General features: G+C 44.7%; 1 protein-coding gene across 3 annotated transcripts in view; it reads right to left on the bottom strand.

Annotated features, from left to right (window-relative positions):
• The window catches only part of DLGAP1 (DLG associated protein 1), an 846176-nt gene extending 832324 nt beyond the window's left edge, over positions 1 to 13852 (bottom strand). For all 3 annotated transcript variants that reach the window (XM_068562839.1, XM_068562840.1, XM_068562841.1), the window contains exon 1: positions 13563 to 13852. The gene's annotated coding sequence lies outside the window, so the exon portion shown is untranslated. The remainder of the gene's footprint in view (positions 1 to 13562) is intronic.
• Positions 13853 to 15261: the final 1409 nt, after the last annotated feature.

Below are 15261 nucleotides of genomic sequence, written 5' to 3'. Positions count from 1 at the left end.
CAAATCCCAAAGCTAGAACCTTTCAAGAGAAGGTCTGAATTTAAAAAATAAAAATAAAAAAGCTTGGACTTCCCTGGTGGCGCAGTGGTTAGGAATCTGCCTGCCAACACAGGGGACACGGGTTCGATCCCTGGTCCGGGAAGATCCCACAGCCCGTGCGCCACAACTACTGAGCCTGCGCTCTAGGGCCGTGAGCCACAACTAGTGAGCCCGCGTGCCACAACTACTGAAGCCCGCGCACCTAGAGCCCATGCTCCGCAGCAAGAGAAGCCACCGCAATGAGAAGCCACCGCAAACAGAAGCCCGCGCACTGCAACGAAGAGTAGCCCCTGCTCAACGCAACTAGAGAAAGCCCGCGCACAGCAACAAAGACCCAACGCAGCCAAAAATAAATAAATTAAAAATAAATTTATTATTTAAGTCTTTAAATAAATAAATAAATAAAAATAATAAAAAAGCTTATTTCCTTCTATACTGGAAATCTATCAAAGAACGGTACTTCAATAATCCCTCTCATCTGGTTCTATTTTTTTCATAGTTGTTATTCCTTCTAACACGCGAAAAGAAGTCTGATGTTTATTGTTTGCTGTCTGTTTCCTCACACTTGAACGTAAACGCCACAGGGGATGCCTTTTGTCTTTCGTTCTTGCTGTTGCTCAGGACCGAATTCAAAGTACCTAGAATAGTGCCTGGCATGTACTAGTTACTCAATAAACTGTTGTTAGTTGAATGAATCAATGAATGAATCAGTAATTCCTATCATCCAACTGTGGGCATCTTTAGGATCTGAAATGCATAGGAAAATAAAAATCTGGAAAAATGAACTAAGTACAAAGGAATACATTTCTACCCATCACTCCCTTATTGACATCTGACTTAGAAATCACCTACATATCTTGGTTCTCAATGCAGGACATAATATGGGTAATTGAGCTATACTAGAGTTTTCTTCTTTCATTCAAATATTCAAATAAAGAGAAGTGGTTTATATAAATGTAGCTCGTTAACAATTATTAGCGCCCATCAGTGGGCCTCTTGGTTCCCTCATCCCCTCACCAGTCTGGTCCTGGATCAAGGGGAAATCACACCGCCGTGTTAGCAGCGGCTGCTGCCTGAACATGGTTCAGCACCTGACCCCTGGCAGAGCGAGAGACTTCTTAATTCTGTGGCAGAAAGGGTGGTATGTGTTCCTAGTCACAACTGAGAATTCCTTTTTTTCATAGATATAGGGTCCAGAATTTTAAATAGCTATGGTTTTCATTACAGTAATACTCATTTGCTTGTAGAAAATGGGTGAAAAAGGACTCTAGAAATTTAACTTTAGAAGCCAGCCACTATCAGATACATAATTTCTATGGGATAATTCTGTTGGGTGTCCAAAAATAATCAGCTTATAAGCACACCTATGGAACACAACCTCTTGGTAAATTAGTATTGCCAATATTTCTCACATTTAATGTGTGTTTATCAGCTCTCTTTGGATCACCTCAAGCCAGTTTGTGTGTACCAACATTTCTACCCAAGAGGACTCCCTGAAAGAATTAAGGATGTGAGATTAAGGACGTGAAAAAGTATTTTGTATTTGGGTGTATGGGGTTTTAAACCTAAATCACAAAGACATGAAATATCATGCTGCTCTAACACATAAAAATCCTACAAAACCCAAATAATCTAGATGTAACTGTCCAGAAACCCTTCCCTTAATGAAAAAACAATGGAATTTTCCCATCTAATCAATCAGTAAAGTTCTCATTCTGTTTAGTATTGGTTTTTATCTGCTGAGCCCCTTCTAAGAGAGAAGCTGTGAAGACACAGCTGAGTCTTCACTGTGAGCTGCGTGAAGACACATGACTCGGAGGCAGAAGATAAGCCACACGCAGCAGAAAAAGGTGGATGCAATCAGAAGACAAGTACCCCACCTGCCAAAGTACAATGGACCCGGGGCTCACCGTGACCGTTAAGAGATGCTCCTCTGTTAGGGTCAAGCATAACTGCCTCTTTCTGGTTAGCTTAGAGACCTTTTCCATATCCCATCTTGCCTTAATAAATATGCATTCTGGTCAGAGTAAATTAAAATGTACACTTTGCATGTTGCTTTAGCTGCATTAATTTTTTGACAATTAAATCTTCCTTGGGGAGAAAGACATGACTTTGATTTCTTTTGTACTCTCCTCACAGCATATGGTACCACATCAGACAGGGCTGAACTGTAGGGGCTGTGGGCCTCTTTCCCTGTAAATGCTGCCTGTGGAGCCTAAAGGCACTACTGCCGGAGTCCAAAGACCGGGGTTGCTCAATAAATATTAGCTATTATTGCACTTGTTCAGTGAAGTGCTCTCACTTTCATCAGATAATTAGGGAAAATGAAAGCAGATCTAGGAATTTTCACTAGGAGAAAAAAACCTTTCATGACTAAATAATTTTTAAATTCTTTTAAAATAGCACCTTTTAAACCAAGGTGCTACTTTGTTATAAAAAGATGGTTGGCAGATGAGTTCTTGCAGATAAAAATGTATTGTTAATAACAGCATTTATTATTTGCCCACCATAAGCCCACCACTGAGCGAGATACTTTACAAAGGTTGGCTCACTGAGTCCTTTCAAAACCTCTGATATGTAAGTTTAGTTACCCTCCTTGTTCACATGAGAAAACTGAACTCCGAAAAATGAATGAACTTGCCCAGAGCCATCTAGTTAGTTAGATATCAGAATAGTAGAATCAGGACTGGGGGTGGTGAGGAGTAAGATTCCTGTCTGGAACATAGAAACAGCTGCTAGTATCCTGAATCTAATGATCGACTTCCAGCAGAGAACACCCTAATCAACAACCTCAAATCTTTATCAATTCTTAAAACTCAGGTTTAATGTTTCCCAAGTTGCTGATGGGACAGGTCATATCAAAAGTCAACATAACCAAAATAGAGCTCAAATTTTTATCACCACAATTTAGCCTCTTATTCCAGATCCTTACATGTTCCAGTAATGTCACTATTCCCAATGTCCTCACACTCCAAGTCTCCACTCAGCCCAAGCCATCTCCAATAACTAATTACAATCATCAAGAAAGCAGCTGCCACCTCCTAAAAAAAAACCCACTCTGCTGGCTACTGGGTTTAGGCCTAGAAGACAGACAAAAAGCACATTAGCCAATTCATCACCTGAAGGAGCTTAAAATCTAGCAGTATTCACATAAAATGTTTAAAATGTAAATCATGAAGTAAATGATCCAGAAAAACGCAACTGGAACTCAGAGGACAGTTTACCCTGGGCTGGAATAGTCATAAAACGCTTCATGTGAGAGGCGAGATTTGACTGGGCCTTGAAGGATAGAGGAAGCATTGAAACAATGATTTTAAAAGAAATTCTTGCTCATGGTAAAACACTCAAACTGTACAGAAGGACATGAAGGGAAGAGTAAATTCCAGACTCCTCTTCTCTAGGCCCGAGGAGAATGTGCTGCTGGCGATCTGTCAATTCGACAGAATTTAAATACATGAAGGAAAAAGAAACAAAGGAAGAGGAAGAAAGAAGGGCCAGAATAGCACAGTCCTGACAAGCAGAGGTGGTCATGGTGGAGAAGAGTTTTGATGTAAGAGGCTAAGAAATGGAGGGGGGGAGGGATAAATTAGGAGTTTGGGATTAGCATGTACACACTACTGTATATAAAAGAGACAAACAACAAGGACCTACTGGGAACTCCTACAGGGAACTCTACTCAATATCTTGTAATAACCTATAAAGGAAAAGAATCTAAAAAAGTGTATATATATATATATATATATATATTTTATATAAAATATATGTATAACTGAATCACTTTGCTGTATATCTGAAACTAATACAATATTGTAAAGCAGCTATATTTCAATAAAAATTTTAAAAAGAAAAAGAAATGGAGCTGAGCCACGAAGGGAGCCAGCTGTGCCTTCTCTCACTCACACACCTGAGGACCAACCAGCCATGTTCCAGGTTTGTGCTGGAGTCTGGGGGATGCAGGGAAGTAAAAATGGTCGTGGCTGCTGCCCTCATGGTCTCAAGGTCAGAGTTTGAGGAGTCTCACAGTGACTTTGATAGGTCTTTAGAAAAGTAAATCTAGATGCAAGTTGAATCAGAAGGAGACCCTGGAGGCAAGAAGTTCCATTAAGAGACTCTGTACATTCCCGACGTAACATGATGAAGTCTTGAAGTGGAGGGGCGGCAGCAGAATCCATACAGTACAACTGCTTCAAAGTCTAACTTCATGAGGAAGAAATTAAGACCAAGAGAAGTTATATACTGTGCCCAAATTTGGAATGTAATTAAGGGCTTTATAAAATAACCTTTGATAAGAAAGTCTTGAAGAACTAAATGTGAAAATAACACTTTAATAGTTTATGAGAGGGCTTCCCTGGTGGCTCAGTGGTTAAGAATCCGCCTGCCAATGCAGGGGACACAGGTTCGGGCTCTGGTCCGGGAAGATCCCACATGCCGCGGAGCAACTAAGCCCACGCGCCACAACTACTGAGCCTGTGCTCTAGAGCCCGCGAGCCACAACTACTGAGCCCGCGTGCCACAACTACTGAAGCCCGCGCACCTAGAGCCCGTGCTCCGCAACAGGAGAAGCCACCGCAATGAAAAGCCCGCGCACCACAATGAAGAGTAGCCCTCGCTCGCTGCAACTAGAGAAAGCCCGCAAGCAACGATGAAGACCCAACACAGCCAAAAATAAAAATTAAAAAAAAAAAAAATAGTTTATGAGATATAAAAGGGTGATACTTTTACCACTTAGAAATGGAAAAGATTTCTTAAACAAGATAGCTATACCATAACAAGAAGAATCAAAAATGCATCTATTTTAAATTTTAAAAAGAATCTTTTCACCCAAAGATGTCCTAAAAATGAAAAGACAAGCCACCAGTTGGGAGAAGCCCATTGAAAGGAGCTTCATTTCATTTCTGGAATGAAATTACAGAAAAAACTCTGATATCCAGAATATATAAATAACTCTCACAAATCAATGAGTTTTTTTATGCAGTGGCAGAGTGGACAACATGTACGCCTACACATTCCAAAGAAATCTGAATGTTAAGAGAGCAAAAAAATGGTCAACAACATTAGCGGTCAGGAAACAACACATTAAAACTGCAAGGAGATAAAATTTCACATCCCAAAGGCTGGCAAAAAATAACATATACCACTAAGTGTTGACAACGATACAGAACAAAAGGAGCTCTTATAGATGGCTGGTGGGAGGATAAATAGACAAAACTCTTTTTGGTAATTTGGCATTATCTGCTAAATGGGAAGGTACAAATCCCTCCTAACAATTCTCCTAAGAATATACCCCAAGGAAAGGTCCTTTGTTAGCACAAGGAGATGTGTGTATGAGCATTCGTAGCAGCCTTGTTGGAAAATAAATAGAATGTCCATCAATACATTAATCACTATATATTATACAATGGAATACCATAGGGTAGTAAGAATGAGTAAGTAATACCTATTCATATCAACAAAATAGTAATCAATTAAAGTTGGGTAAAGAAGACTACAAAGAGCATGGTGTTCCTATTTATAGAGTTTTAAAACAGCAAAACAAGACTACTGTGTAGTACACACATATACCTACATACCTAGCAAAGGATGAGGAAATGTGTGGCAATGATAAACACAAAATTCAGTGTACAGGGTACCACTGAGGGGACATAGCCTTGGAGAGACTCTGAGAGTATCAACAGCATGTGCAGTGATTGGGTACATGTGTGTTTACCATAATATTTAATTTTTCGTGTTGCTGAAACATTTCACAATAATTCTCAATTTGTAATGAAGAACTGAAAAGTAGTTTGAGGCACAGGTACACAGTAACAGAGAAAGAAAAGAGTTGACTATTACTTGAGAATTTTCCAAAATATTTCATGTCTTCTCTTCTCCCATTCCGACTTCCCTCCACCTGGAGCCCATCATTTACACCTGAATTAGCACAATAGCCCCCTAAGGCGTCCCTCTGTCCCCATCTGGTGGCAGACTGATCCACTTCCATCCGTCCCAGACGCCACTTCTCCATGTCACTGTCTATACAAAGTCCTTCAATGCTCCTATCAACGCTAAACATTCTTGAATCATCAGTAAAACCATCCAGAGTGTGCCTCCATCCTTCTCAGTCAAATTCATTTCCAGGTCTAATTAAAATGCACTAGAGAAGCTGGTGCAGAAGACCATCTCCCTGAGCCAGCAATCTGCCAAGTTGGTTTGCATCTCCATGTCTTTGTCAAAGTTTTGCTTTATCTGAAAAGTCATCCCTTCCTCCTACTTAACTCTTACCATCTAGGCAAGTCCAACGTAAGACCGTCCTCTTTAGGAAGCATTCCAAAACGATCCCACTCCTTTGGGCTCGATTTTCAGCTGCCCAAGGATTTGAACTATATTTTGCACTTCGACAGTCTCCGTACTCATGAATACAAGGAAGATCATACGATTTCATTTGCTCGTTCGCCCGTCCTTGGAAAGGCTATATCCATGCCAAATATCTGCCATGGATCATCTAAACCCCTTGGTATTCTTAGCATCAAAGCAGAATATTTTAAGTTACCGATAAAGTAGAGGCAAATCTAGAAAAATGGTGATGCATTATTATAAACACGTGGGTCATGTCCATGCTAAGTCTTTCATTGCCTCGCAGATCTGTAAGGCTGAGCAATGGTGTAACATCTAAAGCTGGGGGCGGGGGGAAGGGCAGGTTAGCACACCCATGCCGCTGGCCCACCACACCTCATCGTTCCAGTGTCTCAGCAGTGTAGATCGGACAGAATATACTACTTGCCTGGCCAGAAACTAGTATAAGAAAGTCATGGAAATACCAAGGAGGCTGTGAACCCATATAATTTAAAATGGTAGATTCCAACATCCCCTATGATCAAGAGCCACCCCACATAGGTTCTAAGTAGGTACCTCTACAGAAATCAACCTCCAGCAAGAAAGTCAGTTGTAGCCACTTCTCCCCCTCCCACTTCATACCTCTCATCCCTGTGATCTGATTCAACCTTTCAATCTTCAGTGAACATTTGCATCCCTTCCATCAGCAACCCCTCTCCTAGCCCCTATCTCTGTTGTCCCTTGAGTTTACGGTCTCATAGAGGTTGACAAGCACATCAACAGAAAATGGAATATAAATATGCATCAAGGACTTCCCTGGCAGTCCTCTGGTTAAGAATCCACCTTACAATGCAGGGAACTTGGGTTCGATCCCTGGTCGGGGAACTAAGGTCCCACACGCCATAGGACAACTAAACCCACCCACCGCAACTACTGAGCCCGTGAGCTCTAGAGCCCTGCGCCGCAGCAAAAGATCCCGCACATTGAAACTAATAAATAAATCATGACGCAGCCGAATCAATCAATAAATAAATGTTTTAAAATAAATAAATGTGCATCAGATTCAGTGGAGACACAGGAAGGAATGCTTGATCCTTTGGGGGTAAAGGGTGGGAAAGAAGTTTGTGTTTAGCATCAAAGGGCGGGGCGAGGGGGTGGAATCTGATAAAGGCAAGTGGGGTGGTTAAGCCATTTGTATGTGTGAGTGAGAAGGAGGAGAAAGGAAAAGGGGCAAGAGGGTTTTTTTTCAGGGGGGGAGGGGTTTGTATTGCTTTGTTTTTTAAATCCGTATCTTATTTCAGAACCTCCCTCTGTTGACCAGAAGACTGTAGTTTCTGTAGCTGGAAACAGAGCACAACCTAACCCATCACATGCTGGCCATGCTGGGATCAGCCCTGTGTTTACCAGGTGTTATCAGAAGAAGCTTAGGACCAAAGGAGGCAGAGTTTGAGACTGCAAGGAGGGCCATGCAAAAGCCATGTAATACTACCTTCAGAGTTACGGTCCTTACACAGTTGGAATGCAGATTTGCATGCACTCATTATTCATTCATTCACTCAGTCAATGTCTACTGACCACTTACTAAGTCCCAGGTGCCGTGCTAGGCGTCAGTGATACTTTGTGAACATGCGATTTTAGTCCTTGATCTCAGGGAATGCATAGTTCAGTGGGGAAGACAATCGATCAGATAATCACAGAAGTCAAGGCATCATTATTAACTGTAAAAGGACCATGGTAAAAAGTATCAAGGCAACTAAGTTGCCTGCAACCGGACAGCTTCACTGATTAAATGACCTTTCAGCTGAGGTCTAGGGAAGTGGAAATAATGTAAGAAACATGTTCCAGGGAGTTCACACAGGAAACTTCTAAATGTGTTACTGCTTCAGGGTTCCCCTGCTGCCCCTTCCCAGCTCCAAGTGGGAAAGCTCATCCCTGTCTGATAGAAAAGGTGACTTTGCTTCTGCATTCGTGTCTGGGTAAAGAGCTTCGAGGAGAGTGACTGTGCCTTGCCTTCTTGCTAGACTAGTCTGATGAATCATATCAAAGAAGAGCTGCTCGCAAAGTCTGAGACAAGATCAAAATGCCATTTTCCTCTTCAACGGCAGCCTGTGTCTTGCAAAGAAATCTCCATGCTATCTACCAGGGGCAATTTCTAGCCCGGAAAAAGATATCACACTGAGTTTCCACTGAAACTGAAACCCAGAAAGCAAGGGTCCCCAGGGCAAGGATGTAATCTGGAGGTTAGAGTGAGGGTTAATGCCAGTCCTCCTGTCAGAATACTCATAAACGTTCTCCTGTAGTAGAATTAAAAGGGAAGTTACTCTAGCAGATGTTTCCAAATTAGCCAAAACCATGTCAGGGAGTAGAGTAGCAGAGCTGGAAATGCGCCCAGAGAGAGAGAGAGAGAAAGAGAGACCTTCCCACAAGCAGCCTGATGGAGCCACTGAAATGCCTCTGAGCCCTCCCGGTGCAGATGGGGATGCAGGAGCGAGGAGATACTCAGGTCCCAGCACAAATCCCCCTCTCCTAATTGCTCATCCATGGCTCCAATGAGACTACCAGTCTGCTGAATCCTAAGAAGTCCTGGCAGGATCGGGCAGTTAATGCCCTGCCAAACCACACTCTTTACGCTTGCTTTTGTGCTGTTGCTTACAAATCCGACAAGAAACGTTGGGAGAAGATATAGAAATTGTCCATGACGACGGAGAAGCAAACCATGATAAATGAATGTGAAAATGAACAGTATAGTGTCAGGCAAATCCCAGGAGGAGGGTGGGTCTGCATCTTCAGAGAAGACCCAGAGCACTGATATCTAGTTCACAACAACCCCAAACTGGGCAATGATATCCCCCGCTATGCAGGTTCTCACCTACCCAGGAAAGAAAAGGCCCAAGAATCTGAGCCAAAGATCCGTGGCCACATATCCAGAGGGTTTCCTGGGTGTGAGCTGGGCTCCCAAGTGGGCTGTCACTTGTTACCCAGTAATCATTACCTCCTGCAGGAAGGAGAAAACAATAAACACCATCCAGGAAAAACCTTAGGTCAATAAAGGCAGAGAAGATCTCCAGTTTCTCACCGGTACACCAGCTGTCTGGCCCTACCACTGTCTAGACTAAAAGATGGAAAATTTGTGGGTCAGCACAGCTCACATGCAATACCAACCTCTGTGCAATCAGAGAAAGGAAGAAAAGACCTCAAAGAAAAGCCATTCACCATTTTAACCACCTTATATCCACATCCCATTTTTTCTGCCCTCAACCACACGTTTTCCTTAGCAGGTGGTTTGTGTGTTGCAGGGTTACAAAAAAAAAGAAGTCACAAATTTTGGTATGCATTAATGGTATATTATACATAGCAAATATACATTTTGCATAAGCCAAAGAGGTATGTGTTAGAAGAAAAGGAACTGGTACCTGGTATCTCATACAATGAGTTGTCAGTGGATGTTTAATAAATTAAAGTGAAAGACTGATGATTAGTTCTAAATCCTCCTCTGTGGTAGAAGAACGGTTTAGACCTTCCTAGGAACAACATCTTTGGCAATTCCTGAGAGACCACACAATGAAAGTCACCTTCATTGGGGAGTAACAGGAAGCAGGCTACACATTCCCCATGATTTAAAAAAAAAAAAAAGAAGGAAGAAAGTCAAAGAAGAAATGATTCCTTTCTTTGAAAATGAAGAATTACAAGCCCTGAGGATCTTCTGGAAATAAGAGATGGCACAAGACATGATGGGGTGCTTTTGAACCTCCAAGTGTATCTGTGGCACAAAATGTTTAGAATTCTAGACAAAGGGTCTTCTTGTGATTGTGTTTCTTTAAAATAAAAATGTACAAAGAAAACAACATCTCATAGACGGTAAGGCATAGATTGTAAGTGTGGGAGGTGAGGATTGGAGACAAGTGCTCAGATTTTTCAAAAGTCCTTTCACGATGCTCCTGCTTTAAGGGTGCTCCTTTAGCGGGATAAAGGAGAAAAGGAAACAAAAGAACTTACAACTACATTGTTTCCTTAGATTAATCATGAGAGGCAAGCGTGCTTTCTACAGAGATGAAATCTTCATGACAGTCTTCCAATGGAATGCTTCCTAAGAGGAAACAGATCCTTCTGCACGGAGCAGAGCTGCTCTGAATAAGGGGAGAACAATTTGTGGGAATGATCCAGAAGATACCATAATGTGAATCTGTCATAGAAACTTCACTATGAAAACACGCATTTAGGTGGCATATTACTATTCTTTCTGAATTTGAAATATTACATGAGATCCAAATCAGAACACTGAACTCTTTGTTTCCAGAAGAAGTTGCTATTCAAAGAATGTTACTTGTCTCAACTGAGTTGTACATGAAATTGTTACTATGCTACAAATCTCTAAATGAGTAGTTAGTAAAACTTCATTTCCCCTCTTCCCAGTTTTAAATTTATATTTAAAAATTAATCAATCTAGGGAATTCCCTGGTGGTCCACTGATTAGGACACCACGCTTCCGTTGCAGGGGGTCGGGTTCGATTCCTGGTCGGGGAACTAAGATCCCGTGAGCCGCGCTGCGTAGCCAAAAAATAACAACAACAAAAAGTAATCTAAAAAATAAATAAATAAATATTAATCAGTCTAGACAGCCATATAGAACAAAGGCATACATAACCTAGTAGAAGTTAAATCAAAGTGCATGCAATCTGTATTTCCAAATTTGATTCAATAGAACGTTTATGCTTAGAAGGACTTAGAAAGTAGAACAACTTATAGTTAGTTTAGGCTATTTCTCTGCATGGGCTACATAATATTTTGAGAAGAAGGTCTTGATTTCAATAATCACTCATATCAAGGTTTTAGTCCTGGCAGAATGAAGTTTACATTGAAGGAGAAATTACAGATTCTAAACCATGAAAATTCCCCATAAGGAAAACTCAAGTATTATTCCCCTCCCCCCACCGCAAAGCACAATTGCTAGTGTGTGACTTGAAGAGTTTAGTCATAAAATTACTTCATAATTTTTTAAAGAATCTGTTTACCAGTTCATTTTGCCAATATTTATATTGTCTATAATTTTTGAGATCAAATATTTTATTCAGCGAACTAACCTTGGGATAGAAATAGAGAAATAGCAGACGTAATTTTTAAAATAGTCTATATTTGTGAAGCCATTCAAGTCTCTTTTCATACAAAGTAGCTAATACTTTCTCTTAAGTGAGTCAGTTGTTGTTGTTTTTTTTAATAGTCATGGAATTTTAGATCTAGAATTAGGAATATTTCAAGGAAGTGACTTTACTGCAGCAACTTTAAACTGAACTAATACACCCAAAGGAAATTAATAACAAGGCCATTGATACCAGATTTCTATGAACTTTCCTATTTCACGCCACAATATGAATTTTCTGAACCAAGGGTAGTTTTTGTAACCTAAACAGTTAAATTTCAAATGTTTTGCAAAGTTATTCGATATTTCTTTATGACTTTGGATCTCCTTCTTAAAAATGTAAACAAAGAAAACTTTATCCTTTTGACATTGGATAAATTAGGATACTTGTAACATCTCTTGCCTTCCTGTCATTTTGGTTCAAGTTGGGATAAAGATTACTGCTCTACATGCAAAATTACCTAGGCCAATAGAAAGTTGCTTCCTGAAGCTGAAATTCGGCTATAAATAACCGTCAAAAGGCAGTTAGCTCCTTCCTGGTAAAAAATAATTTGCAAGATGTTTGCATTTGGTCCTAAAACTGCTTTCCTAGTTCTGAACATTCCTCATCCCAGGATCTGACTACAAGTCAGACTGATCCATCACCAGTTTACAAAGCCATTCTCGAAGACTTTAAAAGCTAAAGATCTGCCTTGAATTGTTACTTTTATGATGTTTTTCATCACTGTAATTCCATAACTTCATGTGTTATGCTGGGGGTGGAGGGTGGGGGAGAAGGAGCATCGATCTCTCAAGAACGGAGCCAAGCTCACGGTGTCAAGAGGGGACAGTCTCGCAGGAGTCCATAAAGGAGATAACATCTCACCGCCCCCGCCCCCCCCACGGAGGGTCCTGTCCCAGCCTCCTCGCCGCCTCAAACCCCCTCCCCTTCTCCGACAGAAAATTCCGCAGCCTCCTGGCCGGGAGGGAGGCGAGCCTGAGAGCCCTGGGCGGGAACGGCGCGCCGGCACAGACAGTGTCGCGGGCGCAGGCACCTGAGCAGCCCCTTCCCACCGCTTCCCGGGGCCACCGCGCCAGGCTGGGCTGGCTCGCCTCCCGCGAGCGGCGCAGCCTCCCGAGCCCTGCAGGCAGGATCTCCATCTCCGCGCGGCCCCCGAAGTCCCGCCTGCAGCTGCGGCCGCCCCCCCAATGAAAGTGCAATTTGTTATCCCTCCCGGCCCGGAGGAGGGGTGTCCCTGCCTGGTCCCGGCTCAGCCTCGATTGTTCAGCTGGCTGAATATCGGGTCTCACCGCCCGCGCCGCGAGTGGCCGGGAATCGGCCTTGGCCTCGGCCGCGGGCGGGGGTCGACCCTCCCGTGATCGCTCCCTTGGACCCCGTTCTCTCCGTGCGTCTCTCTTTCTGTATCTCGGTCTCTCCCTGCGTGCCTCTGTCTCTCTTTGTCTCTGCTTCTCTGGCTTTCTCTCTCTTGCGCGCTCGCGCGCGCGCGCACACACACATATACATACACGCGCGCACACACACAGGGGAGGGGGCTATCTCCACTACCAATGCCAAAATGTCACCTAAAAAACAAGTGCAACAACTTGCCTCGCCAAAGACCCAGGAGCCAGTCGAGAAATGCCCTGCAGGGAGCAGCCCCCTCCTTCCCTGCAAGGTGCATCGGGGGTTGGGGTCGGGGGGGGGGAGGGGTGGGAATTTGGCCGGTGGACGTGACGGGGACTGTTGTTCTCCTCCCCTCCCCCTTCCGGGACCCTGTCGCAATTAGAAATCCGTCCTCTCCTCAGGCCCCGGGGGGAACCGCGAGAACCGCACGCCGGAGAGGGGCGCGCCGATCCCCGGGTTCCCGGAGTACCCCGGGGGTCGCTGGAGTGCGCCCCGGGCGGTGGAAGGCGAAGGAGAAGCCGGCCGGCGGCTAGGGGAGCCCAGTTCAGAGTCCCTCCGCCCGCGACAGAAGCGGTGACCGCGCGGCGGGCAAGAGCCGCGCGGCGGTGGCGGCGGCGGTGGCGGCGGCCCGGGCTCCGGTGGCCGCCGCCGCGAGCGCACGCCCCAGCCCCCGGAGCAGCCCGGCGTTACCTTGCCACTGCCCGCAGTCCGGCCCTCGGTCGCCGCGGCCGTCCGTCGGTCCCGCGAGCCTTGGAGGGAGGACGAAAGAGGTGTCCCCGTGGCCGGGACAGGCTCCCAGCGAGGCGATGGGAAGGACTCGAGTGAGGAGCCGAGGCGGCTACGGCCGCTCCCGCCGCGGATGCCGCCGATGCCCCCGGGCCGGAGGTGTCGGAGAGGCCGTGTCCTCGGGATTGCGGGGCCCGGAGCGCAGCGCTCGCCTCTGGCGCGGCTGCTGAACGCCGGGACGCGGCGGGCTGGGGCGGCGAGGCTGGGCTGGTCACCCGCCCCTGGGTGCATGTTAATACGGTGGGGAGGAGGAGTCCCGCGCTTCCTCCGCCCAACCGCGGGAGCCGGCGGGCGGGCGGCGGCCGCGGCCCGGAGCCAGCACTCCCACCCGCCCCGGCTACTACGGCGGGCCACCAGCCCTGACCCAGCCCAGGCACGTGCGCCCGGGCCGCAGGGAGGCGCCCGGCGTCCTGCGGGTGATGCCCGCGCAGCTCCGGGCCGCAAGTGCGCTCACACCACGCGGAGGGGAAAGCCCCGCATCCCCTCGAAGGAACCGCGAGGCGCCCGCGCGTTAGTGGGCGTGTCCCGTGCGTTCCCCGGCGCAGCGTCCGCGGAGAAGTGCACCTGTCCCTCCTCACCTGACAGCTCTCGTTCCCAACCTTGTCATCGGGAGCGCTCAACACTATCACAGGAACTCATGTTGACGGGCAGAGGGTTTGCCTTTCTCTCTCTCCATCCTCGGGATCCCTAGTAGAATTTTTGAAGAAGCAATCGCCAGGGAGGAGCCGGGGTCGTGGAAAGAGTCTAGACTCACCCGGACTGACGTTCACACCCGGTGCCATTACCTCCCCCAGAGCCTCAGTTTCCCCATTTGTACAACGAAGGCTCTTGTGGATTAGATTATACAATATTTTTACCACCAGCTTCTCAAGGTATTGGCCTAAAGGTAACTAGAAAAACGAATCCCTTTTCTTCCTATCCTCTGACCTCAGAAAACTCCCCGCTCTCCATCCCAACTGCATTTGGAAGCCACGCCCATTCACACAGGCTGAGGACCACAAGTCAACGTGCTCTGAAAGTAGGAAGCACCCGTAAGGCTTCAAAGTAAGAATAGAAATAAATATTGTGTGAATAGATGAACTAAGATTTGGGTCAAAGAGAGAAAAGAGTCAATCAATTAAGTGTTTATTGAGCTTCTGCTCTACCCACTTAAGTATCAATACTATGGATGATAATAGTTAAATAGTGGTTAATCACCATCTTCCAGTTTCCCTCCACTCAAAAAAGAATGGGCATCTTCATGGAGAATGTCTGCCCTTTGTTCTACAGCTCCCAGAGAGAACATTATGCTAAAGAGTATACAATCTTCTTTCTGTAATTGTACCCATAAAGTTATAGCATAAGATTTAGCATCTGCTTTGTGTGATATCTAATTATAAATATTAATAGAATATCCTTTTTAAAGAAAACCCTTCTAAAAATAGAGAAGTGAAAAACAGTTTCCATAAAAATATGACTCAGATAAATAATCGCTTTTCCGCAATTTCACTGAGTGATTTTCCTTTAAAGAGGGAAAAAAAATCTGTAAACCATGAAACACTCCAAGAAATGGAGGTAAATCCTCAGCAGTGATTATAATGCTTTAACAAAGCTCTAAAAATTA

The sequence above is a fragment of the Eschrichtius robustus genome, chromosome 14 (genome assembly GCF_028021215.1).
Source record: "Eschrichtius robustus isolate mEscRob2 chromosome 14, mEscRob2.pri, whole genome shotgun sequence".
NCBI lineage: Eukaryota > Metazoa > Chordata > Mammalia > Artiodactyla > Eschrichtiidae > Eschrichtius > Eschrichtius robustus.
This window is presented reverse-complemented; position numbering and strand designations above follow the sequence as displayed.